Genomic DNA, 12,052 nt, shown 5'->3' with positions numbered 1-12,052 from the left:
GAACAACTTATTCAGCGGTCGCTTGCCACACAGCGCCGAATCGGTCATTTGTGAAGGTTTGTTTGCACTGCGCCTTCACTACTTTAAGAATGCTACAATTTTTGTTAAAAAATAAAACTAACTAACTAAGAATGCTACAATGTTGTCCGGATCGAAAATTTTCCCAACGCTGTTTGAAGCTCTCCGGAGGTTCTATTTTGTCCGGTGTTCCGGGACGGTGTTTCGACGGTTCCGACCGACTTGCTGTTTGGTGTTGGGGAGGTTTCAAAAAGCAAAAAACATAAACAACAACAAAGTTGTTGACAAGTCGCTTGACATTTCACCCAGTTCGCCCGTTCAAGGGGTTCACCAAAGCGACCAATTACACAATAAAAGAGGGGCTTGCCAAAGCGTGAAAATGAAAGTGGTACCGAAAAAAACGATTACTGCTCCGTCTGTATCTTCGTTTGTGGTTCTACCACAGACGAATTTATACAGACGTAAGAGTCCGGTACAAACCACTTAAAAATTTCGGTACCATGTTTTCTTCTTTTTGTTTTTTCAGAAGTTCACCGAGGGGGCTAGTGATTACCATTTTGCGGTAGTTTTTACGCATTGGTTTGCCCCTCTCACAAGGTTTTGACAGTTTTCGCTCTGATTTCGCCGGCTTCGCCGCACTGTGAAACTTGTTTTTGTTTATGTTTTTTATTATTATTTTGCGCGGTATGCACGTTTTCGTGTAAACATTATCATCCTGCGCGATTAATTTTTTTTATCCCAAACCCATCGGTAAATGGTTTACCTAATTTGCGCGGCAATTTCGTTGTCTTCCATTCTGCTCTCAGCGCAGAAGCAAGAGTGAAAATGGATGCAACGAAACCGGATCTCCGTGTCGACGTTCTTTGCCAAGTCGCGCCCGCGCGACGAGTGATGTTGCTGGCACCGAATTTGGATGAGTACGATGCGCTGGATCCCGCCTTGTTCTAACGAATCTGGGAAGGATATCTTGCAGTTCCCCTATCAAGTTCCCGGTCGGTAAGTAGTTATTCTTACTCCCATCTGCACACAGTAAAGTATTAATTATATTTTCTTGTTTTGGTGCAGTTTTTCATCCGTTGTTTTTGTGAAATTGTTTAGCCAGAAATAAGGTCAGCTGCCGCAAGCATACCCGTTCATCCTCCTCGGAAGACAGTTGCGTGGGCAGCGAGAAAGAGGCACTGCGACGTCCAAAGATTGCAGCAGAAGACGGTGGCAGAAGGAAGCGACATAAAGTTGAAACTGGAAGCGGAAAACCCAGAAAAGCTGGTGGATGCACTCTTCGACGATGGGTATTTCGAGGAGTCCAAGATTACCGAGCGGGAACAGCAGAATCGGGAATACAAAAAGAGCTTACTCCGGAGTAGCATGAGAAGGCCAGAGAGTGGAAAGGATCATGCCGAAGAAGAAGGTGTTGTAGCAAAATGAGGAATTATGCTTGAAGCCGGATGCGTCGAGAGGTCCACTAAGTCGATAGAAAAATATCTAGGTATGTAAAAAGGTACATTATGATTTTTGCAAAGAAACACCTTTCAGCCGCTGCTTTTTATCCACCTACAAGAAGCATCATTAACCCTCCTAGGATATTAGCATTTTCGCACCATAGTGGTTTCTGCTTTTAGTGGTGTTGCGTGTACGTACACATTGCATTACACGAACACTACATGAGTTACTGGTGGAAAATAGTAAACAAAAATCAGCTGTTCCCGGCAAAATCAAATGGGCATATTTTCAACCAGTAGATTTTCATTAGTGTTCGTGACACCGCGCTGCGAAACCACTATAGCGTAGGGCACGTTCAGCGTGCCTGTCTGGGTCATATTGACCCCAACATCTTACTAGGGTTAAAGATCTGCATATCTGTAATGCATATTGAGGTGTTGATGTGCGTGGGTGGATACAGATGGATCCTCAGCGACAGAAATGTGTATGCTTTCAAAAAAGCAGATTGACTCTTTTTAAATCCTTATTGTCGAAATGCTATTGATATTCTGTTGCCAAGACCTTTCCAACAGGTTCGGTGGCATATCCGGATGCGGTGTCCTTAAAGGCCCAAACGCAATGATAGCGGAACGGCAACGGAAACGGAACCGGTTCGGGCAGAATGAAAAACATCTTCAACATTGACCAGCTGCAAATAAATATCAACCAACATCGAGTCAACAATTATGTTATTGTTCATTCTGCCCGAACCGGTTCCGTTTCCGTTGCCGTTCCGCTATCATTGCGTTCGGGGCTTTATGGATTGCAGAACCTTTAAGGGGTTTCTTTTCAGTTCCTAGCGGTGTCCCAACCTGTTACCCCAATACTAGGCAGGAGAGGGATCGCTAATGAAAAGTCGTTCTTGTTCGAAGGAATGCTAACTGCGAAGTCTCTGTATTCATGAATCGTATGGCTATTTGAATGATCAATTATGTCGTGCTACATTTTGGGTTTTGGTGTATATACAACGCATTGATATTTAAGGGCGGACGGGACGGTCGGGGAAATATCCGCCATTGCTCTGTTGCTACTAAGATGGTAATCTCAGTTTCTACTTCAAATTTTGCAACAAAAACCTATCACTGTGTATGCTCACTTGGAGTGCATATGCTGATTGTTTTTCAGCATCTTCAGTGCGATAGAACTCGAGATTACCATCTTCAAAATCGCGAGGCAAATTGTTAGAAAGAGAGGCAAGATAGGAAAAATAACACGGCGTCCCGTTTCACCTTAATTACAATTGTTAGAGCGTGTTGCATATATCGGTGTGATAATAATTAGACTTTGAAGGTAACGATATGCTGGATAAGCATATGCACTTTGCATTGAGTAATCTGATCCGTCGGTTAGCTACGTTTGGGTGTTTTTGCAAGATATGCATTATGTATAATTGATGGGTTGAGTATTGAGAAACGTTTACAGTGGTGTTCGCTGTTTTGGCTACTATGGATATTTATTGGAACGTATATGACACTGTTATAATCAACGCACCCCCGGGCTGTTGCCAATCTGCGTTAAATCGTTGGGTGCGATACGTCTATCCGGAGACTTGTTTAGTGACACCCCAGCATTGCCTTGCAAAAGATGTGCATCTAAACTATGGCATGCCACTCAGTGCTTAATTTGGTGCAATTTTCAAATGAAAAACAGCACCATCTCCCTGGATAGCTGGATATTCGATCTTGCCGCGATGAAAGAGCTTAACCCATTAGCACTTTAGCCCCAGTTTATTTACCACCGCTTGGGCTTGTGAGGTAGGTATATTATGTCCGCCCCATAGTTTCACATAACTGATTTGTACCTGTAGATGACCTCTTGGCGAACCGCGTCTACTGTTTTTAGTCCAGCAATAATAAACTACGTCAATTCATTTTCAACAATTACACTGCCCCCACTCGCAAAACAGTCCCATCTTTGCTGGATTTCCTATCCATATGGGACTGTTATGCGAGTGGGGGCAGTACAAGTCGACTAACGAGCGTTTTAGCAGAATTAGATGATAAGTTCTAGAAAACTAAATTCAAAGTTTACAGAGCTTCAAACAAACTAGTAAGACGAACTATGTTCTTATGTTAGTTATTGCACTATTGTGCGTTGCATGAAACACAATTATGGCGACTACTTTCCAAGGCCTTATGCGATGGTCGAAATTCAATCGCGGTGCAAATAACACGTGCAGTCGCAGCAGTCATCACATCACCCCGGCTATGTGGCGACCCTTTCTCAAAAAATATCAAAGAGCCCTGTGATGTTTCCATCAACTTGCAAATAGGTCTGTTTCCTTAGGCGACCATCTCGCGCGTATCTTTGATTGCGGGTAAAAGTAGTCGCCAAAGTAGATTTTATTTTGATTCGTATAATACAAGCTCACCTTTCGATAAAATGTCTATCTGTGACTTTTTCAGTGCAGATTGCTCGCCTTGTAATATTTACCCAAGTAGCCACGTTGGTCAAGCCGTTTGCATGCATACTAGCTGTCCCCGGCAAACTTTGTCCTGCCTACTGCGTTTTTTGACGTTTCAAGACCCTTGTCAACTCCAAGTCCCCATTCAAAATGTATGAAAACCGGATTTTCAAAAACTCCCAATTTTCCCATGTTTTTTGCCTCATAAACCTTCCTTGGGTGAAATCTTACAGAACAAAACTCACACGACTCAAATCGGACCTGCCGTTCGCAAGTTATGCGCGGTCCCACGTATGCCACTGCATTTTTTTTATATATATAGATAGATTTAACGGAGCAATACCTTTATTTTATTTATTTTATTTATTTTATTTTATTTTTATTCTATGGCAATACTTTCAAAATCGGTTTCATACACATTTAGAGGAAAGATTGTAAACGTGTAATTTTTTTTTAACCCTTTTTAGGTACTCCCGTCAACCATGGTTTGCCAACAACGCTATCTGGAGGATCCTTGTCGATGTGACGTCAACGCCTTGTAATAGAAAATGATTATAGCTTTCATTTGCATACATATAAATAATAATACTTCGGTGGGTGGGGTGTTTCTGTGGTCTCTACATAATCCATCCGAAAATTCGCCAGGATTCTGAACGAGACAACCAATACATCTAAGTGAATCTACAATAGTGGTCTGAATTTGTTGCTCAGGAAATTCACCATGTCCTCCCAGATTGCAAGGTGACGCAAAACGCTTGAAACTCAGTGGCGATTTCTTAACCTCAAATCTACCTGTTCAACAAATGTAAATACTTGAAGTTTCTCAACAAGTTGGCATGCAGTTTGTAGAAAATGACGAGATTAGCCGTTTTCGTCCATGTGCAATTTGATTCTGATCCTGAATCCTCCGCAAATGCAATTTTTAGGGTCGTTGAACAGGTAAAAAGTGAGGTTACGAGACGCCACTGTTGAAACTTATGGAATTATTTTGTGGTCCTTAAGAAATTCTTACATTTGATCTGAATTTTTCGCTCAGAAGGTTCATCATGTCTTCCCAGGTTGCGAGGTGACGCGATATGTTCAGAACTGAATGAGTTACTTCAGTAATTTTTGAGATATTCTTCCATTTGATCTAAATGCATTGCTCACGTTATCCTGAAATGCATGGTGATGCAAAATATTGTCCTTCACTTCAAGAAGCTTTGTTCTAGTTAAATTCATCACGTCCTCCTAAAATGCATGGTGATGCAAGACATTATGCTTCTCTCAAAGAAGCTTTGTTCTAGTTAGGTTTACCAAGTCCTCCTAAAACGCATGGTGATGCAAGACAACATGCTTCACTCAAAGAAGCTTTGTTATAATTAGGTTTACCACGTCCTCCTAAAATGCATAGTGATGCAAAACAACATGCTTCACTCAAAGAAGCTTTATTCTAGTCAGGTTCACCACGTCTTCCTAAACTGCATGGTGATGCACATCATGCTTCACTCGAAAAAGCTTTGTTTTAGTTAGGTTCACCACGTCCTCCTAAAATGCATGGTGATGCAAGACATCATGCTTCACTCAAAGAAGCTTTGTTCTAGTTAGGTTCACCACGTCCTCCTAAAATGCATGGTGATGCAAAACATCATGCTTCGCTCAAAGAAGCTTTATTCTAATTTGGTTCACCAAGTCCTCCTAAAATGCATGATGATACAAGACATTATGCTTCTCTGAAAGAAGCTTTGTTCTAGTTAAATTCATCACGTCCTCCTAAAATGCATGGTGATGCAAGACATTATGCTTCTCTCAAAGAAGCTTTGTTCTAGTTAGGTTTACCAAGTCCTCCTAAAACGCATGGTGATGCAAGACAACATGCTTCACTCAAAGAAGCTTTGTTATAATTAGGTTTACCACGTCCTCCTAAAATGCATGGTGATGCAAAACAACATGCTTCACTCAAAGAAGCTTTATTCTAGTCAGGTTCACCACGTCTTCCTAAACTGCATGGTGATGCACATCATGCTTCACTCGAAAAAGCTTTGTTTTAGTTAGGTTCACCACGTCCTCCTAAAATGCATGGTGATGCAAAACAACATGCTTCACTCAAAGAAGCTTTGTTCTAGTTAGGTTCACCACGTCCTCCTAAAATGCATGGTGATGCAAGACAACATGCTTCACTCAAAGAAGCTTTATTCTAATTTGGTTCACCACGTCCTCCTAAAATGCATGGTGATGCAAAACATCATGCTTCGCTCAAAGAAGCTTCATTCTAATTTGGTTCACCAAGTCCTCCTAAAATGCATGGTGATGCAAGACAACATGCTTCACTCAAAGAAGCTTTATTCTAATTTGGTTCACCACGTCCTCCTAAAATGCATGGTGATGCAAAACATCATGCTTCGCTCAAAGAAGCTTCATTCTAATTTGGTTCACCAAGTCCTCCTAAAATGCATGGTGATGCAAGACAACATGCTTCACTCAAAGAAGCTTTATTCTAATTTGGTTCACCACGTCCTCTTAAAATGCATGGTGATGCAAAACATCATGCTTCGCTCAAAGAAGCTTTATTCTAATTTGGTTCACCACGTCCTCCTAAAATGCATGGTGATGCAAGACAACATGCTTCACTCAAAGAAGCTTTATTCTAATTTGGTTCACCACGTCCTCCTAAAATGCATGATGATACAAGACATTATGCTTCTCTGAAAGAAGCTTTGTTCTAGTTAGGTTTACCAAGTCCTCCTAAAATGCATGGTGATACGAGACAACATGCTTCACTCAAAGAAGCTTTGTTATAATTAGGTTCACCACGTGCTCCTAAAATGCATAGCGATGCATTTTATTGTACTTCACTCAAAGAAGGTTTGTTCTAGTTATATTCACCACCAGAGATGGCATAGATACACTGATAAACAGCTCTGCGTACACATCTTCAATAAAATGTGCGCCGCTCTCTTTTGCTACAAATGTGGACCGGCAACAAACACACATCGCTCAGCCGTAAAACTTTGCGTGAGTGTGCAAAATGTGTTAGTTGCCACACGAGCTGCGCGAGCCGTCGCAGAGCTCAAACTTCTTCTGCGTGAGCTTCGCTCATTTCTAGGAATGTGCTACACAGCTGCGCTGTCTGAGCTGCAAGTTGTAGGTTCTCGGCAGTACAGAGTAGCGCAGCGCTGCGATGTGAGCTGTGTGTTGGACTGTACTTTCTCTTGCTTTCCTGCGCTCACCGTCCTGCGCGATGCGACAACGATGCCGAGCGCATACAGTCGGACAACGCAGAAGATAATGCTTTACACGCACTCTTTCTCATCATGCAGGCTGTGTGTAATGTTTATTTTTTTATCTTCTCACTTAGTGCTCTGAGGAGCGTGCCATCTCTGTTCACCACGTCCTCTTAAAATGCATGGTGATGCAAAATATTGTCCTTCACTTCAAGAAGTTTTGTTCTAGTTAGGTTCACCACGTCCTCATAAAATGCATGGTGATGCAAAACAACATGCTTCATTCAAAGAAGCTTTATTCTAGTCAGGTTCACCACGTCTTCCTAAACTGCATGGTCATGCACATCATGCTTCACTCGAAAAAGCTTTGTTTTAGTTAGGTTCACCACGTCCTCCTAAAATGCATGGTGATGCAAGACATCATGCTTCACTCAAAGAAGCTTTGTTCTAGTTAGGTTCACCACGTCCTCCTAAAATGCATGGTGATGCAAGAAATTAATTATGCTTCACTCAAAAAAGTTTTATTCTAATTTGGTTCTCCACGTCCTCCTAAAATGCATGGTGACAAAAGACATCATGCTTCATTGCTTGCATTGCTGGCTGAAGTTGTTCCAGAGAAAGGTCCAAGACCATTCGTTTAGTTAGGTTCACCACGTCCTCTTAAAAAGCATGGTGATGCAAATAAACAAGTGCACTGCTAGAGTTGTCCAGAGATATCCTAGACAATTTGTTCTTATTAGGCTTAACACTACCTCCAAATCGCATGGTGATGTAAATGAACAAATTCATCACTGCTAGAGTCGTTCCAGAGAGAGGCATGGTGATGAAAAAAAATACAAGTTCACTTTTCGAGTTGCTGCAGAGGTCAAAGATGAATTGTTCTAATTGTGTTTGCCACTTCTTCCAAATTTCATGGTGATGCAATCATACAAGTTACTTCTGCAGTTGTTACAGAGAAAGGTCCAATACGATTAGATCTAGTAAGGTTCACCACGTCCTCTTAAATTGCATAGTGAGGCAAAAAACAAGTTCACAGCTGGAGTTGCTTTAGAGAAAGATCCAAATCGATTTGTTCTAATTAGGCTCACCACTTCCTCGAAATTGCATGATGATGTAAAAATACAAATTCACCGCTGCTAGAGTTGTTCCAGAGAGGTCCAAAGCGATTGTTTCAGAGTAAGGTCCTCAAAATTGCATAGTAATGCAAAAATACAAGTTCACTTCTGGAGTTGTTCCAACGTCAAAAACGATTTGTCTTAATTTTCTCCACTTCTTCCCAATTTGCATAGAGCATCCCGATGTTTGGGTCTCCAGTTAGCCTAGTGGTTAAGGCTATGGATCGCCAATCCGGAGACGGCGGGTTCGATTCCCGTTCCGGTCGGGAAAATTTTCTCGACTCCCTGGGCATAGAGTATCATTTTACTTGTCTCACAATATACATATTCATTCATGCAATTGCAGGCAAAGAATGCCCTTCAATTAATAACTGTGGAAGTGCTCAAAGAACACTAAGTTGAAGCGAGGCAGGCCAAGTCCCAGTGCGGACGTAGAGCCATAAAGAAGAAGAAGAAGATCCCGATGTTCGAGTTGAGCTTCTTCACGTTACCTCCACCCGTAGAAAGAGCACAAGCAGCCTTTATTTCAAGTAAAGTAGAGTACCTGACAACATTTATCAATAACAAAATATACATACATACTAAATGTTATTGCGGATTTTTTGAAAAAAATCCACTTTGCGGTAGCCGCCGAGTCCTACCGCAGCTGTCAAAGTCCTACCGCAGCCATGAAAATCATCAAATCATTGAAACAAAGTATGCTTGCAATGTGAATTGCTCTGGAAAGCAACAACAAACAATGATCATCGGCGTCGTATCCAAGGCATCCTTGACCCGATTGATGATAACTCGATGAAAATCAGTAGTTTGACAGCTGCGGTAGCTTTTTCAATCTTCCGTAAAACGGAAATTTTTCTCTAAATTAGCAATAAAATCAGAGTGTGCGGTAGTTCGGCAGCAGCAAAGCATCGCGCGCTGGTTTTGCTAGATTTTTGCGAATTTTGTTCTTTTCTCTGCGGGCTCCGACGACGGGACGCCAAGCAGTCAGTAGTGTGCGGTAGTTCGGCAGCAGCAAAGCATCGCGCGCTGGCTTTGAAAAGTGTACAGGCCGCGTTTTCATTCGGTCCTCGTCGTCGTCGTCGTCTATTTGACTGCTCATCTTCGTACGGGGTGATTTAGTGAGTTTTTGGTGGCAAAGTGTACAGGCCGCGTTTTCATTCGGATCGTCCGCGTGCACGTCGTCGTCGTCGTCGTCGTCGTCTATTTGACTGCTCATCTTCGTACGGGGCGATTTATGATACGATAAATGCAACATCAACATTTTTTGCGATTTTAGTCAACAGACATTGAAATGTTCGTCACGTCAAGTGTCGGCCCAAGTTCCAAAGCCACGTTGGTTCAAATCACTTTATTTTCTCTTTCGTTAATTTTCGCACTTCGAAAACTATCTGAATGGTTCGTCATCTTCGATGTCGGCATGTGTTTTGTTTTAGTCCAAATGAAAATAAGTGGTTTGATATTAATAGGGTTGCATGAATCACTCCACTTACCAAAGTGAACTCATATCATGCGCCCTTTCCCCTCCCCACTAACAAAAAGTCCTTCCCATGACAGACGTGGAGACGCAGAGGTGATCTCGGTCTTTAGTAAGCAACGCACGTCATAATAACATTCCTTTCCTTCCTCGATGACCGTAAGGACGTGGCCGGCGCCGTTATTGACCTAATAAAGTTTGGAATTCTCGAAGATGCACATTGAGGACGGTAAGCTACTCCCAAGCTCCGTCTGTTGGTTCCTTGTGCAACTTCGATTGTTCTGGTCAATCACGGAGTAGCAACTACGAATAGTACGGTCATCTATGCTCATGCTCATGCTCATACATACTAAATGTTAAAATCAAGAAATGCGTAGTTTGCTTCGGAAACAACCTTACATTTCGCGCCCCATCACGTCACCCACATCTTATCACCGCATTTTTGAATACATAAACTGATCAAAATCCTGCCGGTAGACCAGGTTCGATTCCTTAGACGCCTCGAACCGCTGCGCCGACGAGTAGATCTGGCTGGTTTTGCTCCACTCACCAAATCCAGCTGCCGAAAGCCTTTCCAAAATCCAGCTTCAAGTTGCTTCTCGGCTTCGGGACACGGTCGCTCTTCGTACAAAGTGTGCACATCGGTCCTTGGGGAATGTAGAACGCTCCAAGTCGCTTTAGCACCGTTGACCAGCTCGTAGATCGAGACATTGCTGCAGAAGTCATCTAAATTCATTACCGGAAGTAAAGTCTTGCACCGGACCGGCCGAACAGCGAAAGCATTTTGATTGACCAGCGGTTGATTAATGTGTTTGGCGAACTTTCCACATTTCAATGCATAATCTGGCGTAAATTTCGCGAACCCATCCGTCGGCGAAGGATGCGTTTTGTGGTCCAACTTCCTCTGACGCCACATCGTTTCCTGAACCAGTCGTCGGTTGATCCTGTTTTCGGATTGATGAACGCAGAATGTACACTACGCTGATGCTAAACGGCATGTAAATACCTAAAAACAAAGATAATTTTAAACAATTGCAGTAGATTTTCCCAATAAGGAATTCTCACCTTCAGAATAGCGTGTCCACCTGGTCAAATTACCGCCACTGTCAGCAGCACCAAACACAAGTACCTAAAGTTGTTTCAAGATGATCTCCTGGCTATTTACGAATGATTAGAATCCGCCGTCGCACATGATTAAATTCGCTTCTAACCCCAACCGGTCCGTTTGCGCCTCCACGTACTCCACGAACGCCGCAATGTTATCGAAAACAAAAATGTACGATCCCGTAGAAGGGATCGAAGCCCTTCGTATGTTCCATTTTTTCCGGTGTTACGGGATTTTACTCCCATCGCCCCGAATGAATTGTTGCAACCGGTGCTGCAAAACAGAACTTTCAATATTTATACACGGGGAATCGAAATTACTCAAAATCAAGTTAAAAAGTACGCAAAAAGTAGTACTGCTGGAAGACTGCCGAATTGGATACTTTTCGGTTCTAGTTTTTAAATATATTTTACTCAATGTACCTCTAGTCCGACACAACTGGCTTTTGGGTAAATTGAGACTTGACATTTTCTTTGCTTCCCGCACAGAAAGTATCCAAAATCGAGAGTTGATGATGTACTCGATTTTGGATGAAAATTTATTTCGTAAATATGGCGGGCGCTCGTTGTTTTCAACTGGATGTGTGCATTATTAAGAAATTGGAACATGAATTGGAGGTAAGTTGTGCATTTATGGTTTTTGATTCAATTTGCTATAATTGTTAATTACTTTCAGGACACCCGTACCTCAGAAAACTCGTCAGAAAAGCAAAAATTCGAGGATCTTCAACACCTACCGATTTTACTCTGGAGTGGAAGCAAAAAAACGGAGCGGTAAGGGTATTTAATTTTATAATGAATTGAAATTGTTGAATGTAACTCCAATCTCCTCCACTAAACAGCGTATCCCCAATGATGGCGTTAATGGAAGTAACCAAGGGCCCAATTTCAGCATCGCAGCATCCGAGAGAGCGTCGTCCGAAACCCAGGCAGCATTATAATAATCAAGAAGTGTTAGATTTATAACATGTTTGTATTCATAATGTACACCGTTTCAGCAAGATCGAATAAAAGTGTTTAATTTAAGTTTTAGATTGTCTTCCTCAACAAAAACCCCAATTTTATCGAATAATCTAGCTCCACCAGTTTACTCAATTTTGAGTAGTTTTTATCCAACGATCACTAAATGCGAAACAGTTAAATTCACTCATAATGGAGTTCTTGTGGAATAACTTAATTTTGGGTTTTTGGAAATAACTCAAATTTGACTGGTTTTACTTAGCTGTCAAGTTGGATGAAAAAGACCTAATTTTGA

General features: G+C 42.0%; 1 protein-coding gene and 2 long non-coding RNA genes across 7 annotated transcripts in view; all 3 read left to right on the top strand.

Moving 5' to 3' along the window:
• Positions 1–12,052, top strand: part of LOC109398102 (mitoferrin) — a 367,824-nt gene that overhangs the window by 247,213 nt on the left and 108,559 nt on the right. The gene's annotated exons all lie outside the window — the stretch shown is intronic.
• On the top strand, positions 481–8,804 carry LOC109429435 (uncharacterized). Its single transcript, XR_002134740.3, has 3 exons — positions 481–1,014; positions 1,084–1,504; positions 4,369–8,804. It is a non-coding gene; the product is annotated as an uncharacterized LOC109429435 (long non-coding RNA).
• Positions 11,092–11,829, top strand: LOC115269204 (uncharacterized). The gene is made up of 3 exons (XR_009997286.1): positions 11,092–11,415; positions 11,474–11,571; positions 11,640–11,829. It is a non-coding gene; the product is annotated as an uncharacterized LOC115269204 (long non-coding RNA).

The sequence above is a fragment of the Aedes albopictus genome, chromosome 2 (assembly GCF_035046485.1).
Source record: "Aedes albopictus strain Foshan chromosome 2, AalbF5, whole genome shotgun sequence".
Taxonomy (NCBI): Eukaryota; Metazoa; Arthropoda; class Insecta; order Diptera; family Culicidae; genus Aedes; species Aedes albopictus.
Note: the sequence above shows the minus strand (reverse complement) of the source record. Positions and strands in the feature narration are given on the sequence as shown.